Source organism: Rhynchophorus ferrugineus, unplaced genomic scaffold, assembly GCF_030347505.1.
Source record: "Rhynchophorus ferrugineus isolate W39M unplaced genomic scaffold, kcgeb_rfMv2 rfM6, whole genome shotgun sequence".
Lineage (NCBI taxonomy): Eukaryota > Metazoa > Arthropoda > Insecta > Coleoptera > Curculionidae > Rhynchophorus > Rhynchophorus ferrugineus.
The window spans coordinates 30,685,585-30,703,881 of NW_027472585.1; the positions used below are offsets into that span (position 1 = coordinate 30,685,585).

Here is an 18,297-nt window from a genome sequence, read left to right on the forward strand (position 1 = left end):
GAATATATAACATTTCTTTACTTTACAGTCAGTAACATTGAAACCATTTTTTCATGAAAAGACTTTTATTTACAATTTTTAAAAAATGTCTAACATTTAATGCTTCACAATCCTTGAAAACATATTTTTCGACTGAACACGATAATAACTTGTTCACTAATTTTAAACAAAGAATTTAAAACAAATTCATTAGGTGATTTTGACCGAGCCTAATACTTTATTATACTATACAAATATGAACAAATATACCTGAAGATGACGCAATTTTACCGACTACCAATCAGTTTGTGTAACCATCATACTGTTCAACCATTTTTTGATGTTCTCGGAATTTTAATGGCTTCCTTAACGTCCTTTGTTTGAACATAGAACCAATTTACTTTAAGTTTTTATCGTACTTTCTTATAATACTCAAGGTCGACCCTAGCTTGTTTGTAATGTCACACTTTCAACTCGCGGTGAGAACGTAGCCAACTATCCGGTTACAGAACTGCAGTATATGTTTTTGCACATTTGCAAATAACATTTTAGATAATATATGTAGAAAGCAAAGACTTCAAAAACGTGTAATATATTGTTTTATAAAATTGATTATTCTATTCTGAGTAATATATAGACGAGACATGGACAATAAAAATTACATCATAATAGTACATAACAACAAAGGCACGTAATACAAATTGACGAATGCTAACCAGGTAACCAGGTAAGATACGTCAGGACTGTACTTACTGAAAGATAGATATAAAAAACAGCAAATATGAACACATTTCGAATGATTCTCTAAATATTCTCTCAACACTTAAATAATTTCACGAATAATAGAAAGTTTAAATTATAAATAAGGTTTTGAAGAACTGTAACGGAATCCAGTCATAGAATGTAAAATAAATAACCACCACTTCAAAACTACAAATTCTCTGAATAAAATCCATTACGATAAGTCTCGTTGGTGTAGTCGGCCAGTATAAGAAGAATTGCTTACACCGAAACCTTCGTATATCAATTGAAATACGATTAACACTGGAATGAGACGGAGACTCGAGAGAAGCAAACCGTTTGGTCTTGTAGTGAAGTATAACAGGTCAATTGAAAAGTCCCCTGTCTGACACATAGATGGCGCTATTACAATCAAATCCATATGTTTTTTAGTTAGACCTAACCTTCAAAAGATGCGTGTATAAACTTGAGAGCTGTCGGATCATTAATTTGTGAATTATAGCTTTCAGAGTGAAGCAACTTTTGTTATTGTGAAAAATGGATAAAAATAAATTTAGCGTGTTGATAAAATATTGCTTTTTGAATGGAAAAAATACAGTTGAAGCAAAAACTTGGCTTGATACCGAGTTTCCGGACACTGCCCTAGGAAATTCAAGGATTGGTACGCTAAGTTTATATGAAATGAGCACCGAACACAGTGAACGCATAGGACGCCCAAAAGAGGTTGTTACCGATGAAAATATTTAAAAAATCTACAAAGTGTTTTCGAGTGATCGTAAATTGAAATTGAATGAAATAGCAAACACTCTAAAGATATCAACTGAACGTATACATCGTATAATTCAGGAATATTTGGGTATTAGAAAGTTTGGTGCAAAGTGAATGCCGCGCGAGTTCACTTTTGACCAAAGACAACGACGAGTTAATGATTCGGAGCAGTGCTTGAAGATGATCAAGCGTAATAAACCCGAGTTTTTGCATCGATATGTGACAATAGATGAAATATGGCTCTATCATTTCCCTCCGAAGTCCAATCGACAGTCATCCGAGTGGACTGCACACGATAAACCCGCTCCAAAGTGTGGGAAATCGCAACAGTCGGCTGTCAAGGTTATGGCGTCTGTATTTTTGTTTAGAGCATGAAATCGCTAAAAAACGGCTGCATTTGAAGAAAAAGAAACTGCTGCTTCACCAAGACAATGCACCGTGTCACAAGTCAATGAAAACGATGGCAAAAATCCATCTATACACCATATTCTCTAAATCTGACCCCCAGAGACTATTTCCTGTTCTCAGATCTCAAAAGAATGCTCACTGGGAAAAAATTTTCGTCGAATTAAGAGGTGATCGCCGAAACTGAGGCCTATTTTAAAGCAACGGACAAATCGTATTACAAAAGTGGTATCAAAAAGTTTGAGGGTCGTTATAATCAGTGCATCGCCCTTGAAAGGAATTATGTTGAATAAAAAAAAACTAATTTTGCCAAAAAAATGTATTTTACTATGGTAGGCCGGGGACTTTTCAATTGATCTTTTATATCATTTGAAATACGGTTAACACTGGAATAAGACGAAGACTCAAGAGAAGCAAACCGTTTGATCTTGTAGTGAAGTATAAAAACACACAGCAGAATGTTAATGAAGAGATCGACATTTTTGCTGCAGAGACCAATGAGTATGAGGAATGAGTAAGTTCTTCTAAACAGACAATTTAGAGTACGTATATTTTAGGTGCTTTAAAAACAACTTGTAGGCCGGGTTGGGCCCGAATTCGAATTACTAATAATTATAATACAAATACATATTTATTATTTCTAATTCAAAATGTTTTATAAGTGTAATTTGTGATTGGTATATCAAATAACTGACGCTGAGGTATGTTGTTAGCATATCAAATAGTAAATTAAAATACTTATTAGTGGATGTATTCTTCAGAAAATAACGCGGTAAAACCGTTGAAGCAAAGCTATAGTCTTATAAGCGCATTATGAAAACGCTTTAATATATGCTGTTCAACCTCTTAAAGATATCAGAAGGTAATGTTTTTTTTACTATTCTGTTAACATTCCCTAATATATGCCTAATGAGCAATGAGTACTTGATGGGATAGGATAGGATTTATATCATAAAATGACACGTAGAAGATCGCTTCAGTAAGTGATGATCTATACAAAGTTATACACAAATATTTAATTTAATTACTATCCTGTTAGTCCGACAACTATTATATGTCGATAAATTAATTAGGTCAGATTAAGTCATTTTACTACGTTTCAGTCTACACACTTACTTACTGAAATCGCGCACATTTAATTGTTTGGCAACTGGCAACACTCTTCGAGGTTATTTTACACTGGTACTTTGGATCACACTCATTAGGAGTCCCAGGTGGTATGGCGATATTTTGGATGAGCAGATGTAAATAGTTTTCAAACTGACTCGTTCGCTAACACTAGGCCAAGAACAACAAAAAGTTAATAATACAAGCATTGTTTGATACTTATCAAACAAAATAAAAAGGAAACTAAATACAAAAAATCGCCAAATGAATGCAGAGTGCGGTGAAAGTCATCAAAGAGACCAAAAATAAATTGTACAAAAATGACCATGTGTTGGTAAATACGTTAACCAAAGAAATTAAGACAAAGACTTTACCGGTATGAAATATTAAAACAAAAAATCACTTAAAATGAAATCTAATAATAATTTGGAATATAATTAATACATAAATATGTTAAATAAAATAAGACTTTATTGGATAAAAACGTTCCGATAAAAATATCGACAATTTTTCGAATTTTTGAGCAAATTTCTAAAATATATGCATGATCCTAGTAATGAGATTTGTAATAAACAAAGCAATAAATTGCCTGGCAGTAACTAAACAATTACATAACCAAAAAAGTATGTAGATACGTGAAACAAATTTAGTATGACTATAAACCTCTTAATAAAATTTAATAAAATGGCAGGCTTGTGCTTATATAAATTTAAATGTCAGGATCAAGATACCAATAGAATGATAATTTGTACAACTATTTAGAGCACAGAAAATATATATTTGTTCCGTTTTCTATTTCGATTTATTTCGTACTATATATAATCCAGAATATTAACACACTTGATGGAGAACAAACAATTATTTACAGTCTCTGAAAATTTGAATTTATTTCAATAAATATCTTAAATAAATAAGTATATGGTATTTATAAAAAAAATGCAGGTTACTTTGGTTAAACCAAACTTTGCTGCCAATACGGTTATACATTTTTATTTATTTAATAATATCAATCCCGCCAATAACCAGTAAGGCTGGTAAAATTACCAGATAGAAACAGATAACAGATAGTCAAAAATTAGTCAAAGAACTGCAAATATGGAGTAATCAGTGCAAATTAATCGATAATATAAAAAAATATGTAACACGCTTGTGCAGTATAAAATAACCTGCCATTTACAAAAATACGCTTAATCATTACCTCAATCATTTTATTTGAAGCCCTTGCAAATATTTTTAGACTTTGGATAATATCAAGAAAATATACATTACCAACATTTGATGAGTTTGTTATATTAACATTACTATTTCTATTAAATGAAATTCACTACATTACACTGTTTTGGTTTTCCATTCTGGTATTATCCAAAAGCTCGGTATTAACATAAAATTATAGTATCTTCGTATTTTACATATTAATTAAAATTTTACAAACGTATAAAAAGTTTAAAGTTAAAAGTTTGTAATATAAAGCTGGAAGTAAATAAAACCACCGTAATGGTTGAAATGTTTGAAACCAGTCTAAACATTCGAAACTAAATTAAAAAAAAAACATATAGCATCAATTAGTAAAAACATCAAACCTAATCTTGAAATATCACATGTTGATAGAGCAGTTCTCATCTGGAAATCTTACTAAAAGGCTGAATTAAATGCCTAAAGTAACTATAAATTTCTGGATAAACATTTAAGTTTTCAGAATATACAAAAAACAGTAGAATATGAATATACTCTTAAATTGGTTCGATAGAAACTGATGATAGAATCGACAATTCCACTAAATATATGTTTAAAGATTATTTCTGCCCATCAAACATCATGAAATACGTCAAGATTGTCCTTGTTCAAATATAAATATCAAAAACCTCACAAAATATGAACATAATAATCTCCTGTCAGCTAAATTATGGGGTTAGACCAGAAAATACCTTTATTATTAAATAATTACAGGAACGATACAAGATATAAAGCAATTTATTTTCCATTCATTCCCTAACTCAAATATTTATACTTCCCAAATACACACATTTTGTGAAGTCACTTAAACATCAATAATTTTGTAAATATTTCATATGTAAGTCAAATGGTATCGAACATAAACCAACACGCATGTCAAAAAATCAATATTAACAAATTAGATTTCGTTCCACAGTATTGTTTATTATAAATGATTTTGTTTGTATACAATTGGACTTCTTTTCTGATTTTTTATTAATAAAAATATACTAATAAAGATAGTCCCTTATGCTGCTGTGTTAAGTAAGCTACAATATTACGTTATTAAGTTATAAATTTATTATGTTGGTTATAAAATGTAAAGAATTTCAAAATTCACAAAAATTGTGCAGACCCATTTTGCCAAATTTATGGTGAGTAACAATAAAATCGCAATAAATTAGAGTAGGTGCGTCGGTAAATGCAAAGCTTACTATGGGATTTCCATCAAAAAAAGAGAAAAACTATGCTGTAGAAACTTCTCAAGAACATTAAAAGGAAGGCTTGAAAGAAGTCACAAAACTATGCTATTTAGAGTTCTGCTGTTTTTGCATGGCAATGAATGAATATTTTGCAATGGCGCATTTATTAATGGAAAAGAGGGAACATTCTACCGGCAGAGACTTGATAGCGAAAATGAAAATAATTTTAGTCTAGAAATTTAATTAATTTATTTTTCTTCCTATATACACAATCTGCAAATTCATGTCCATCATTATGTCCCATTTTTTTAAAAAGTCATTAAAAAATTTAAGATAATGCAGGGAAGGAATATTTGTCGACATTTGTTGGTAGATTCGCCAGGAAACTCCAATTGAATATATGAAATGGAAAAAACTGTAAAGTAGCTAGACATTACTATTTAACCACTAGATTGTTATTTAATTTTGTTGTGATTATTGTTGCTGTGTAATAAGGTTGGATTATAATGTATAAACAAGTGAATATAGCATTCTATATTTTTAAAAACATAACAAGAATATATAGATTATAACTTTTTCTCTGCTATATTTATATTCAAAGGAATCAGATAAATTAATACATTAAAATATATAAGTATGAAATTAGTCTTATCTATCAGATTTATCTAAAACAATCCGATTTATCCAACAAAAAGAATTAAAACATTTAACCTTATAGTTTAACCACTGAAGTGCATTTTTAACAGAAAAACATTAGTGTGAATTAATGCATGATCTGTATTGGAGTAAAGACTATGTAAGAACTGATGGTTCTCTTAAATATCTTGCTAGTTTTTAAATTATAATAAAAACAAATTGTAGAATTATACAATAATTAATCTTCTTGACTGTGTTTAACGCGGACTCTGAACTAGTCTTGGATTTTAAAAGCGGCAATAGATGTGTACTTTTCAACAATTCCAAAACCAGCCTAGTTATTGACGCTACTAATTAAACCACTAAAATAGATTATTAACGCTAAAATCATTACATATATATATAGATATATATATAGATATATATATATATATATATATATATATATATATATATATATATATATATATATATATATATATATATATATATATATATGGGTATAATCTGAATCCCAGAACGTCAATTTTATTCATACAACGACAAGATCTATAACATAATATTTTCAATTTTCATCTTATAGAACTAGAATATTTTTTGAACGTTTTAAAGCACTTGAAGAAAAACTAAGAAAAAATGCATTTTCAAAAATTAATATTTATAATATATATAATAAAATGATGAAAAAAAATATATAATACTATAAACTACTAAACTTATTTTCATTTTTGTTTAAATATGAATATAATATTAATTCAATATATAGAAAATATAAAAAACTTAACAAATGATTCATTTATTAGAAAATAACCTTTATAAGTAGCTGTAATGGTAGCAATATAACAACATTACAATAATCGTTAAACAAATATTACTGGATAAAATACCTCAAATAAGTTTACATAGTACACTATATATACTCAATACACATAATCTGTAATATAATCTATAATCTGTAAGTAACTAACGATTATCTTTGAAATAGATATATGAAATGTAATAAAATACTTCTAGACTATCCCAATTTTTTAATTCAAATTGTTTCAAAGGTATATACAATTATTAAAAGTTCAATTAAAATGTAATTAAGATGCGAGATTTTCTAGAAAATGAATAAATATGCATTAATCATTAAAATATATAAAGACCTCCGGAACAAATATAAAAAATGCAGGATACTAATAAACAATAAAAATACCTTATTGTAGATGAAAACATACAGCTCTGCCATATTTCACAGACATACAGAGTGTAAAAAATATTAATCTGACACCATAAAAATGAATAACATTTAATAAAAACAATGCTAGCCTCACAATGCACAACCGAAATTAGTTTCTGGTCAAACCAACACGACACCATCAGAACTAAAAATTATTATATGGGCAGTATCGAAATTGCAGAACTAGCAAAATTATTCTGCTCTAAAATCAAACCCAGTTTATTGTTTTTTTTTCTTGGCACAACAAAAAAACAAATGGAAATCGTGCTGTTTTAAATAAAAACGACCTTGTTTATCAGATCGAATATTTTATGAATATTGAAACATATGTTTGCCGAATGTTGGGATATTATAACAATTTAAACGACATTAGAACTAAAGTAGATATTATTGGTAAAGTTTGGTCCTTATCTGTTGTTTGCTTGTTGAAAAATTATTATATAAATAACATTTCTTGAAAACGAGGTTACTCAGATGTGGTAAATAAGTAAACAATACATCAAGACATCGTGAGAATATTTTTCATGTAGACCATATTAGGGTTTATCCGAACGAACATTTGTGACACATATTTTGGCATGTAGCAAAGCGGAATATTATATAATTGCTTTTTTAATTGAGATCGTAAAGAGTACAAATTACTTGCAAAAATTATAACTACTTGGTTATTTATATTATAATGAAATAGACAGAAATAATTAGATTACTAAAAGAAACATTAGAATTAATTAAAAATGATTCATTCATATTTTATATTTACTGCTTTACACTTGTAACTACAGCATAATTAATATTACAAGTAATATGCATGTTAAAGCAGAATTCACTATAGTAATTTAAGGGTAAAAAACAAAAAAAAAACTAACTGGTTTCATTCAATAACAGAAAACAGTAGCCCCTTATTGATTAAACCAAAAACTATGTTTTATATCGAGTGCATTTTTAAAACGCGACCAAAACTGTCAAGAACCGGCAAACGTTCCGTCAGTAAACGGATAATATTTAAATAAATTATCACATGTGCAAAACAACAACAAATAAAAATACATAACCAACAAAATATGGTAATCTTACGGGTTTTTTTGCGTTATCCTGTATGTCCAGCCACACAAATCATGCACGCACTGTTTCTACACTAAAAAAACTACACAACATAGTCGGAAAACCCACATGCACAGTAGCGGAAAACACTAAAACTATCGAAAAATACGTGGAAAATGCGAATTGTTGTGTCCAAAGACGGCCATATGCAATCGCGACTGAGAGATTTATTAAGCGCGGCCGACCGACGCGCCATCCGGTAGTCGGCGCTCCAACATGCCGAGGAACGGCCTACTTAAGTTAAAGTTTAAAATTCAAGAACTAAACTATTTGAATTATTAACCACAATGTAATGCTTCAGAAGAACTTATTTAGAATTATGCTATGTTTAATACTATAACATATTAATATCCGCAGGAAAGAAAAATAATTCTTTTCATTTTCTGGCCATCTGTCGGCGGTTGGATGAACTAGCACCGGAATTACAGATATTCAAACAAGTGGGACGCTGTAATGTCAATTAATATAATATATTTAAATTTGAAAATACTATATAAATATTTTATTTTATAATAAGGTGGTATATACTGGTATTAGTATTGTATAACATTAATATTTCTGTGTTAATTAAAGTGATTTTCAATGTTTATTCAATTTTTATGTTATCAAAACTTTGTATTTATACATCCAGTTCCAAATATTTAAATGCACAACAAACTGTTTAGAAATTAAAATGAATAATAACGAAATCGAAAAGACAAAATTAAAAATAAATAAAATGTGTAATATATTTAATTCAAGGTTAATGTAATGGTACGTTTATTTTATATAAAGTAAACTTAAATCAATATAAAATTTGAATTATGTATTAGTCAAAAAATACGTAGAACAAAAATTAAGCGATACCATTTATAGAAAATTGACACTATCATTACTGAAACGGTAAGTGGGAAAGAGAAAAAACGAAATGTTGTAATAAATATTCAAGGCCTTATCTTTCTTTGGCATGGCCCTACTATTCCCACTTTCTTCCTCATTTTTCCTTATTCCTTTCAAGGCAACAGAATCGAATACTTTTATAGCAGTGCGGGCCCTCTTAGAAAATCGATTCCTTTTTCCTTCTTTTAACTGTGGACAAATTTAAAACATACATAGAAACTGATTAGGTGAAAAGCAAGGAAAAACAAGTGGAGGTTTTTTTGAAGCTCCTTGGGGCCGTTCCAAGGATACAAGGGATGTTTTCATTAAATGGGGTTGTGTTTGAGAATAAAATATAAAACAACAAGATGGCTTTTTTGGTTTTAACATATTTTAATAATAGAGTTTATTTAAACATATTTTCCAGTTAATCATTAACTTAGTCTTTTTCGAGAGAAATATAATTAGTTAGACAGCACCGCTTCTAGCAATAGATGTTTGCTATAGGACTCGAAAATAGATAACGGTAGGGGTGACAAAATAAATGATTTGATATTGATTTTAGTTTTTTAAACACCGCTTTGAAATAGACAAACCCTATTACTTCACATATACAAAACTAATCCATTTTATTGAGATATTTACACATTTCCTCAAAGAGGAATAAATCAATGTAGTTTGTTTTTATTCACAAATAATTTTACATTCCCACATGTAGTGTAAATTGTTTAAATTTTTTTTTATCAATATGTATTATTTAATCATTCGTACATTTAAGGGCTACTTACAAAAAGACCTTTAATTTCTCAGAAATTCTTTCAATCCTCATTATCACAGCATACGTTGTTTAGAAAATAATTTCGAATTTGGCGCATGCGCAGATATAACTTCACTTAGTTTAGAGTATGTATAGAAATAAATGTAATAATTTTTTTTAATGTATTTTAAAGTGTCCTTTTACCAAATAAGGGTTTATCTGGCCTGCACCTGCAGTTTAACGTAGGCTCCGAACCACACTCGGCATTAAGCCTACCTACTGGCAAGTGACCAACTTAGGAATATCATCCCAGAAGATATCCGGTCTTACCCAGCCTGGTTACTGGCGTGACTGGGATCATTTTCCTTGTCGCATTTTACAGTCTTGCCTAGGACAATCACAAAGATTAAACAATCACAAACATAATTTTACGACCATACCCCAGCAGGATTCGAACCCGCAACTAACGCACCAATAAGTGGACCGTTCTATCCCCTTTACCACTGCGCCAACTTGCGAATGTTTAATTTGCGATAGAATTATTTATAAAATGGTAGATAGGTTTAGGAGGTAAATAAACATTAGAAAATTTTTTAAATAAGATATTTTATATGAAATTTTTATATATTTAAATGAAATAATAAAAAGTTCTCTCGTTCTTGTTTCTTAAACCGTTACACCTTCAGAGAAGCAGTCGTTAGATCATTGATAGTTTTGCTATTGTTTATTCGATCCAGGTCAACTCTTGTTAGAAAATATAATCTCTTCCAAGTATATTTCTCCACAATTTTTGCATCCTGTCAAAATCCCGTGTAATTTCTTCTTCTCTTATTCTAATTTCAGTTTCTTCGACTTTCACTATATATAAAATAAAAATTAAATAATTACTAAAATATACCATGATTAAAACAAATGTTTAATTATTTCCAGTTACTATAGTTATTGCTACTATTCTTGATTGAACAAATTACTACCTTCAGCATCTTACTGGAGTATTTTGCATTTATTAGCCTAAAGTAATGGGTGGCTAATTGCAACAAAATGCATATAAAAGTGGTAATTACCTACAGTATTAGTTCTAGAACAACTTTATATTATTCCTCCAAAATTTTTTTTGTTCAGCAGCAAGAACTACTTTTCTTATCAGCTTCTTGTAATCATTTTTAAATATGCAGTTATTCAAGGTAAAATTTTGGTATATATTGATTCCTATTTGATGTCGTTGAAAATGATTTGTTACAATTTTGGTAGCTAATATTCCTACTATAAATAAAATTGATACTATTTGGATTTTATAGCTTTTAAATAAATAACCTTACGTTCTACACTTACTGTAGATGCGGAAAAAATATCGATAAATCGATATATAAAAATATCACTTCTTAAAATATTTAAAAAAAGCTAATAATTAACTTTTCTTGAATATATCAACATATTTTTTGCAAATATCGGTATTGCTTTTTCTCTGACATATCGATGCTTTTTCAAAACATCGATATATCGAAATACAGATATTTTTTCGGTGGCCAACACCCCTACGTTAAATCACCACAAATAACACAATCTAATTATTATTCCTATGGAATTATTAATGAAGCACAAAGTCTAAATGTTTTCTGCTAATTATCACGAGGCCTTTTTTTCGGGAACCACACTATATCTGATTTAGAACTACGACTGCAAACAAACAATTTAGAAGACATCGCTCTGACCACTGCTCTCCCAATTTGGCTCTTTTATATTGACTCATACTTTGAACAAAATATCACATTAAATACATAAAGGCTTTTAAAAGAGTTTAGCAGTGAAGCAGAAAATATTGAAACGATAAAAGATGTCATCTTTAAAAGGAATCTTTCAGTTTCGTTAAATTCGTAGTTTTGACATTTTTCTACATGGAATGATCATTTTCGATAACTTTTGTTGATTGATTTTTAGGAATCTGCTACCAAAAATTCTGGTTTCCACGATTTAAAGTTGGTGATTTTGATGTCACTGTCGAAGAACGCCCTGGAGGACCAAAAGATTTTGGAAGACAATGAATTGCAAAACTTATTAGACAAAAACCTAAGACATCTCAACGAAATGTCAAACAGTTTAGCAGTTGATGAAATGAAAAGTGGATTTACTACGATAACGCCCAATTCAGAAAGTCATGAGTTAGCCCAGAAGAACTATCCATTCGACACTGAAGTAGAATTCATGACCATAATGCATTTTAGTACATATGGTGAGATCAGCAAGATGTGTATCAAGGCGTGCTAAACCCGAATGAAACTGTTACTACAGATGCCTTCAAGTCTCAATTAAATAGATGGAATGAGGTATAATTGCAAAAAGCAAGCCAACAGTACCAGATAATACACGTAAAGTTTCCCAACATGCCCGCCAAATAATCTGATCACCACTTGTTCAGATCGATGCAGCCTGCCTTGGCTGGTACTTGGTTTCCAAATGCTGAAGAAGTGCGTAAATACGTAGATAATTTGATCACTGCCAAACCAAGATAACTATCTCGACATAGTAACGCTATGCCAGAAAGATGGAAGAAGTTGGGAAATGATAGAACATATTTTATTTAACATGTTTTTTAAGTGAAAAAGATATTAGAATATGCGCAAGCACTGGATACAAAATGCGTAGGTGGTAAGAAGTTCAGATTTTGAAGAAGTAATATGTTAAAAATAGCAATCTTGTATGATACGTTAGTTTCAGTAGTTAACGCTACTAAAAGCTTCTGGAAGCCGAAAAGTTCTGAATGAAAACTGATAACTGATATGAAAAAGTTAATTAAATATTGCACAAGCTTATAGTGATAATGTTCCAGCTATCGAACTTGGTTTGAATACCTTAAAATCGAAGAATTTTGATGATATCAATGTCAACAATTCTTTGAACAGTCACAACTTTGAGAGACTGTTGCCTGGTGACATAAATTATAATAGCTCAAACACATAAGATTTCGCGGAAGAACTGAATAGATGAATTGCTTTCGTAAGCTTATGAGATAACGATAAAATGCCAAACTACGTGGATGAACTGACGAAGGCGCTGAAAAGTCTTTCTATCAATAAGATCATCATGTGATTAGAACGTTGTAATTAAAATATACAAAAATGAAGGAGAGTGTTATATTATACTTAATTTTGTATAATATTTCTGTTGTTTTTAATATTGTGGGTTTGAAATTGTCTGAATAGATTTTTATTTATATTCTTTATTGAAGAATAAATTGAATTTATTCTTTTTGAAGTGAAATAATGTACAAAATATTATATTTATATAATATAAGATTAGCACGACTTTATTAATTATAAACTCTAGTTATCCATTCATAATGGCGTTCCACGTAATTTACAGAAGTCACAAGATCTCTCAAAGAACAATGGTTGCATTTTAGACACGTAACCTAGCCATCGACAGTTTGCGGTGGTAGTTCTGTACAGTAAGAATATTTAAGTTTCACAAAACTTTTTCCTAATATTCTGGAGTAAATCTATTTTAAATTGATGTGTAGCCAGTTTTTTTTTGACAAAATTATATATATCAAAAAATATAACTTCTTATCCGCAGTTATGAATGAAGTTGTTTTTAAAATAGTCAAATTCATTGCCTCTCTTTGGATTAATAGGGCAAGATTTTCTCATATGATCACAAAATGTAGTTCTAAGAATACATGGAATGGCGAAGGGTCGTCTCTTTTCTCTCGTCCATTTTTCTACTATATTTTATGAAAATTGACAGAGTCAGTCAGAATATTACGACTTTGATTAGTTTTTATTAACAATTATTTCGTAGACAATCATAGTAACAATGATAAACATTGAAAGTTATACTGAAATACACAAAGATGGTTTTATTTACACTAAAATTTCTATGCAGACGTCAAGTCGTACGTATTAAATGTGGTGAAAATTTAACTAGGTACATAACGATTTTACACCGCATTCATAATTATCCTCATCCCTAATTTTATTACAACCGAAGTTATTGTTTAGCATGGACTTGGAATTGCAGTCTTTATATACACTAGGCCGAGACCTACAACTATCGAGTCATTAACTTATAGAAGATTTCAGACAGAGATAGTGGTACCTTATCGAATTTCACACTGTTCCCTATAGACAAGAAATAAACATTCATAAATAAAACATCCATAATCTGAACGAGCGCTACACTACCCTACCAGGTCACAGAAATATATTTAAAATAAATTTCGATATAATTGTGAGAAAATCAGTATTTCAATAGTAAATATTTTCGAAAATAAACTATCAAATCACAACAAAGAATCTATTTAAATGATGTAATATATATATTTACTAGTTAAAGTTATTTTTCGCAAAACCCTATAGAAAGGTCCTTTTAAACACTTTTCCAAGTTTCTACATTAAACATTGCTATAAGAAACCTCTTGCTGCTATTAGTTTAGGTCAATAGTTTTGCAGTTACCCTAGTTTTAAGTTCGTATTGTTTGGTAGCAAGACAAAGGATCTTTAAAGTTTCTCGGTCAGTGAACAAATATTCCAGACTATTTATTGCTCTTTTCTACACAAACAATGTACTTTTAGCGATTTATTATAAATAATAATTTATTCGAAAAATATCTACGATTGTTAAGATAAATAAAAATAAACGGTTTTTTATTTTTTTGTTTGTGAAGGATTTACTAGCACATGGAAAATAACTTAGGAAAATTATCTTTAATACAAAATGTAGCTCAAATTAAAATTAATTGAAAATAAATTACTTTGATGAAATATTATTATGTTTATATTATTACGTTGTTATTATTATGATTAATTTAGTCATTGTGTACGTCATACATTGTCACGTCATTATAGACCTATTAATCATAAACTATGTACCTATGACCAACGTAAAGAGCTTGAAACAGTTCTCTTGGACACAGTTTTCGACAAAGTCTGGCATGATGGTTTGATCGCAAAATTCGTACGGTTTGGCCTCCCAGAAGACCAAACCACTCTTATAGAGTCCTCTCTATCGGGCAGACTTTTCCAGGTTAAAATCAGGAAAACCTTTTGTAGTAAAAAGTTAATCATTTCTGGTGTACCTCAAGGTTCCCTGCTAGCTCCAGCCCTGTTTAACCTCTTTATTTAAGGTCTATCGAGAAAAGAGAACTTTGACGTCGCGTTCCACACTGGCGACACTGCTTTGAGGGTCTCCAGGCTTGAGGATGCCATTTAAGGATATTTACAGAAGCTCGATCATGCGGTTAAGTGACTCAAGTTCAGGAGGTTGCAAATCAACTCCCTGAAAACCAAATCCATCTTTCCAAATCGAGATCAACACCGTACCAGTTTCATAGCTGGACAACGTCACTCTATACTTCGACCGACGGTTCGTTTGACATTCCCAACTCCAGAGATCGATCCGAAAGTTTCGGAGATATCAAACTTACTATCAGGTTTGATATCATTCAAGTTTTCTTCAAGTCTTTTACACCCAACCTGGTGAAATGGCTTGAAGCTTTCTAAAATATAATTCCTCAGAAAAATCTGAAATGCACCATGTTTTGTGAGAAGTACTCAATTTCATAGAGAAACTGACACTCCAGAAAACAAGCTCATCGTATCTCCATCCTACCACAAACAGCAACTCAGCTCAGTTTCTTCTGAAAACGCGTTTGTTCGCGAGCTGATCGGCATGCTGGATTTGCTCTTTGTCCAGGCTCCAACGACCTCATCTGTCTCTGCAGTTCTAACTTTTGCCCCCATACGATAGCACCCAGTCTTGTGTTAACTCAATATTGCGAATCAACAGTTAGTTTCACCATCTCTCGCCGGGTCCTCTTTCCCAATAAGGACTACTCGGTTGGCGGGTGCCATATCTTCAAATTCAATGCAGTAGCAGGAGCGAGCTACAGAGGCTGTGAGGCGGTTTTGGTTTAATGTATTGGAAAGTCCAGAGGCAGTCAACCAGGTGCGACTTGTCACTTCAGAGCAAGTCCCCGCGATCGAGTATGAATTCCATCGCCTGGTTTTAGGTTTGAACAAAAAAAATGTTTTATTTCGTTTTATAATAAACTTCTAAAGTAATGCTAACATCCCAATTTAGCGATTAAAATTTTTATTTAATCCTTTACGTGATAGAAATAAATTAAATATTCATTAAAATAAGAATATATTCATATTTTTTTATTACTAATATTATGTTATATAATATTTGGAAAACAAGAATGTAAAAAATAATCAATAACTAAATTAAAATTTACTATATTATAATATATTCATTGCGCTTGCTATTTTTGGACTACATGTGCGAATTTCCGTGTAATTTTAGCAAATACGTTAAACGTGTAAGAACGGAATTAGGAGCAAAATCCACTGTCTATTGACTGAAAACTAAATACGATTTAGGATGCTTGCAAAAGGTTCTAACCATTAGCTGCCTCTTTACCGAATTTCCAACCAGCCACAGTCCTTTTCTTATACGAGAAGTCCATTAAGCAGATCCCCGTGGGAATTTATTTATTTCTAAGACAAAATATCGAATTTCTAGTGTAAATTATTTCTTTTTCAGTGTCTTCACATAAAAAACAAGTTATATATCACATAAAATACAATTATATATAAACGTCTAATCACTAAACAAATCATAACGTAGAAATTGTCTCAGATGATATCTAGTTTTTATACGGATTGCCTAAAAACATAATTAATATGACCATATGTTATCAAGTGACATCATGACTGTCATTTGCTTCAATACATAATATTGAAACAGTAACAGGTCAATGGAAAAGTCCTCGGACTGACACATACATGGCGCTACTAGAATTAAATCCATATGTTTTTCAGTTAGCCCTAACCCTCAAAAGATGCGTATATAAATTTGTCAGCTGTCGGATCATTGGCTTGTGAATTATAGCATGTTTGAATGAAGCAACTTTTGTTATTGTGAAAAAAATTGATAAAAAGGAATTTCGCGTGTTGACAAAATATTGCTTTTTGAAGGGACAAAATACAGTTGAAGCAAAAACTTGGCATGATGCCGAGCTTCCGGACACTGCTCCAGGAAAATCAACCATCAAAGAATGGTATGCTAAGTTTAGACGTGGTGAAATGAGCATAGAAGATGGTGAATGCAATGGACGTCCAAAATATGTTGTTACCGCCGAAAACATAAATCGACAAAATGATTTTGAATGAAATATCAAACACTATAAAGATATCAACTGAACGTGTACATTATATCATTCACGAATATTTGGGTAATAGAAAGCCCTGTGTAAAGTGGGTGATGTGCGAGCTCACTTTTGACCCAAAACAACGACGAGTCGATGATTCGGAGCAGTGTTTGAATATGATCAAGAGTAGTAAACCCGAGTTTTTGCCTCTATATGTGACAATGGATGAAATATGGCTCCAACGCAACAGTCGTCCTGCAAGGTTATGGTGTCTGTATTTTGGAATGCGCATGGAATAATTTTCATTAACCACCTTGAAAAACGAAGGACCATCAACAACGATTATTACATAGCGTTATTGGACCGTTTGAAGGACAAAATCGCCGAAAAACGACCGCATTTGGAAAAAAAGTGCTGCTTCACCAAGACAATGCACCATGTCACAAGTCAGTGAAAACGATGGCAAAAATCTATGAATTGGGCTTTGAATTGCTTCCTCATCCACCGTCTTCTCTAGATCTAGCCGCCAGCCACTATTTTCTGTTCTCAGATCTCAAAAGGATGCTGGCTAGGAAGAAATGTTCGTCGAATGAATAGATGATCGTGGAAACTGAGGCCTATTTTGAAGCAAACGACAAAAATGTCATAATATCTTGGAGGAATAGGATTAACAAACTGTTAATATAATAATTTGTCAAGTTCATGTTTTGATATACCGAATCACTGAACATTGATAATAATACATACATTGAGAAAAAGTAAAACGTTATATACGTTATATACGATTTATATATGGCAAAATAATTGTTTCACAATAAAAACGAGAATAAAATAATACAGCTTTTTCACAGACATATTCCAAACTGTTTCAAGCTTCTGAAGTCATTCATTAGTATTGTTGGCGCTCTAATTTTGAAGACACATCAGAAAGATATTAACTCCCGTTATATCGGCGTGCTCTTTTCTGTTGTAAGGCTAATATTTGCAAAATCAATATTTTGTTATATTCATTTCATTTTTAATTTTTATTTGTCTTTAAAAGTTGGACATAAATAAAAAATCCTTCAAAATAAATTACTTTGTTATTATACAGCCATAATATGGATGTATTAATTTGTTGTCTTATTGCTACTAATATCAGCTGGCACAATTATCACCC

General features: G+C 30.8%; 1 protein-coding gene across 5 annotated transcripts in view; it reads right to left on the reverse strand.

The window, feature by feature from the left end:
• The window catches only part of Lar (tyrosine-protein phosphatase Lar), a 1,580,452-nt gene that overhangs the window by 1,062,654 nt on the left and 499,501 nt on the right, over positions 1-18,297 (reverse strand). For 4 of the 5 annotated variants that reach the window (XM_076407754.1, XM_076407756.1, XM_076407752.1 and 1 more), the window contains exon 1: positions 8,347-8,540. The exons of the other annotated variant lie outside the window; for it this stretch is intronic. The gene's annotated coding sequence lies outside the window, so the exon portion shown is untranslated. Of the gene's footprint in view, positions 1-8,346; positions 8,541-18,297 lie in introns of those variants that run through there. 5 annotated transcript variants of the gene reach the window in all.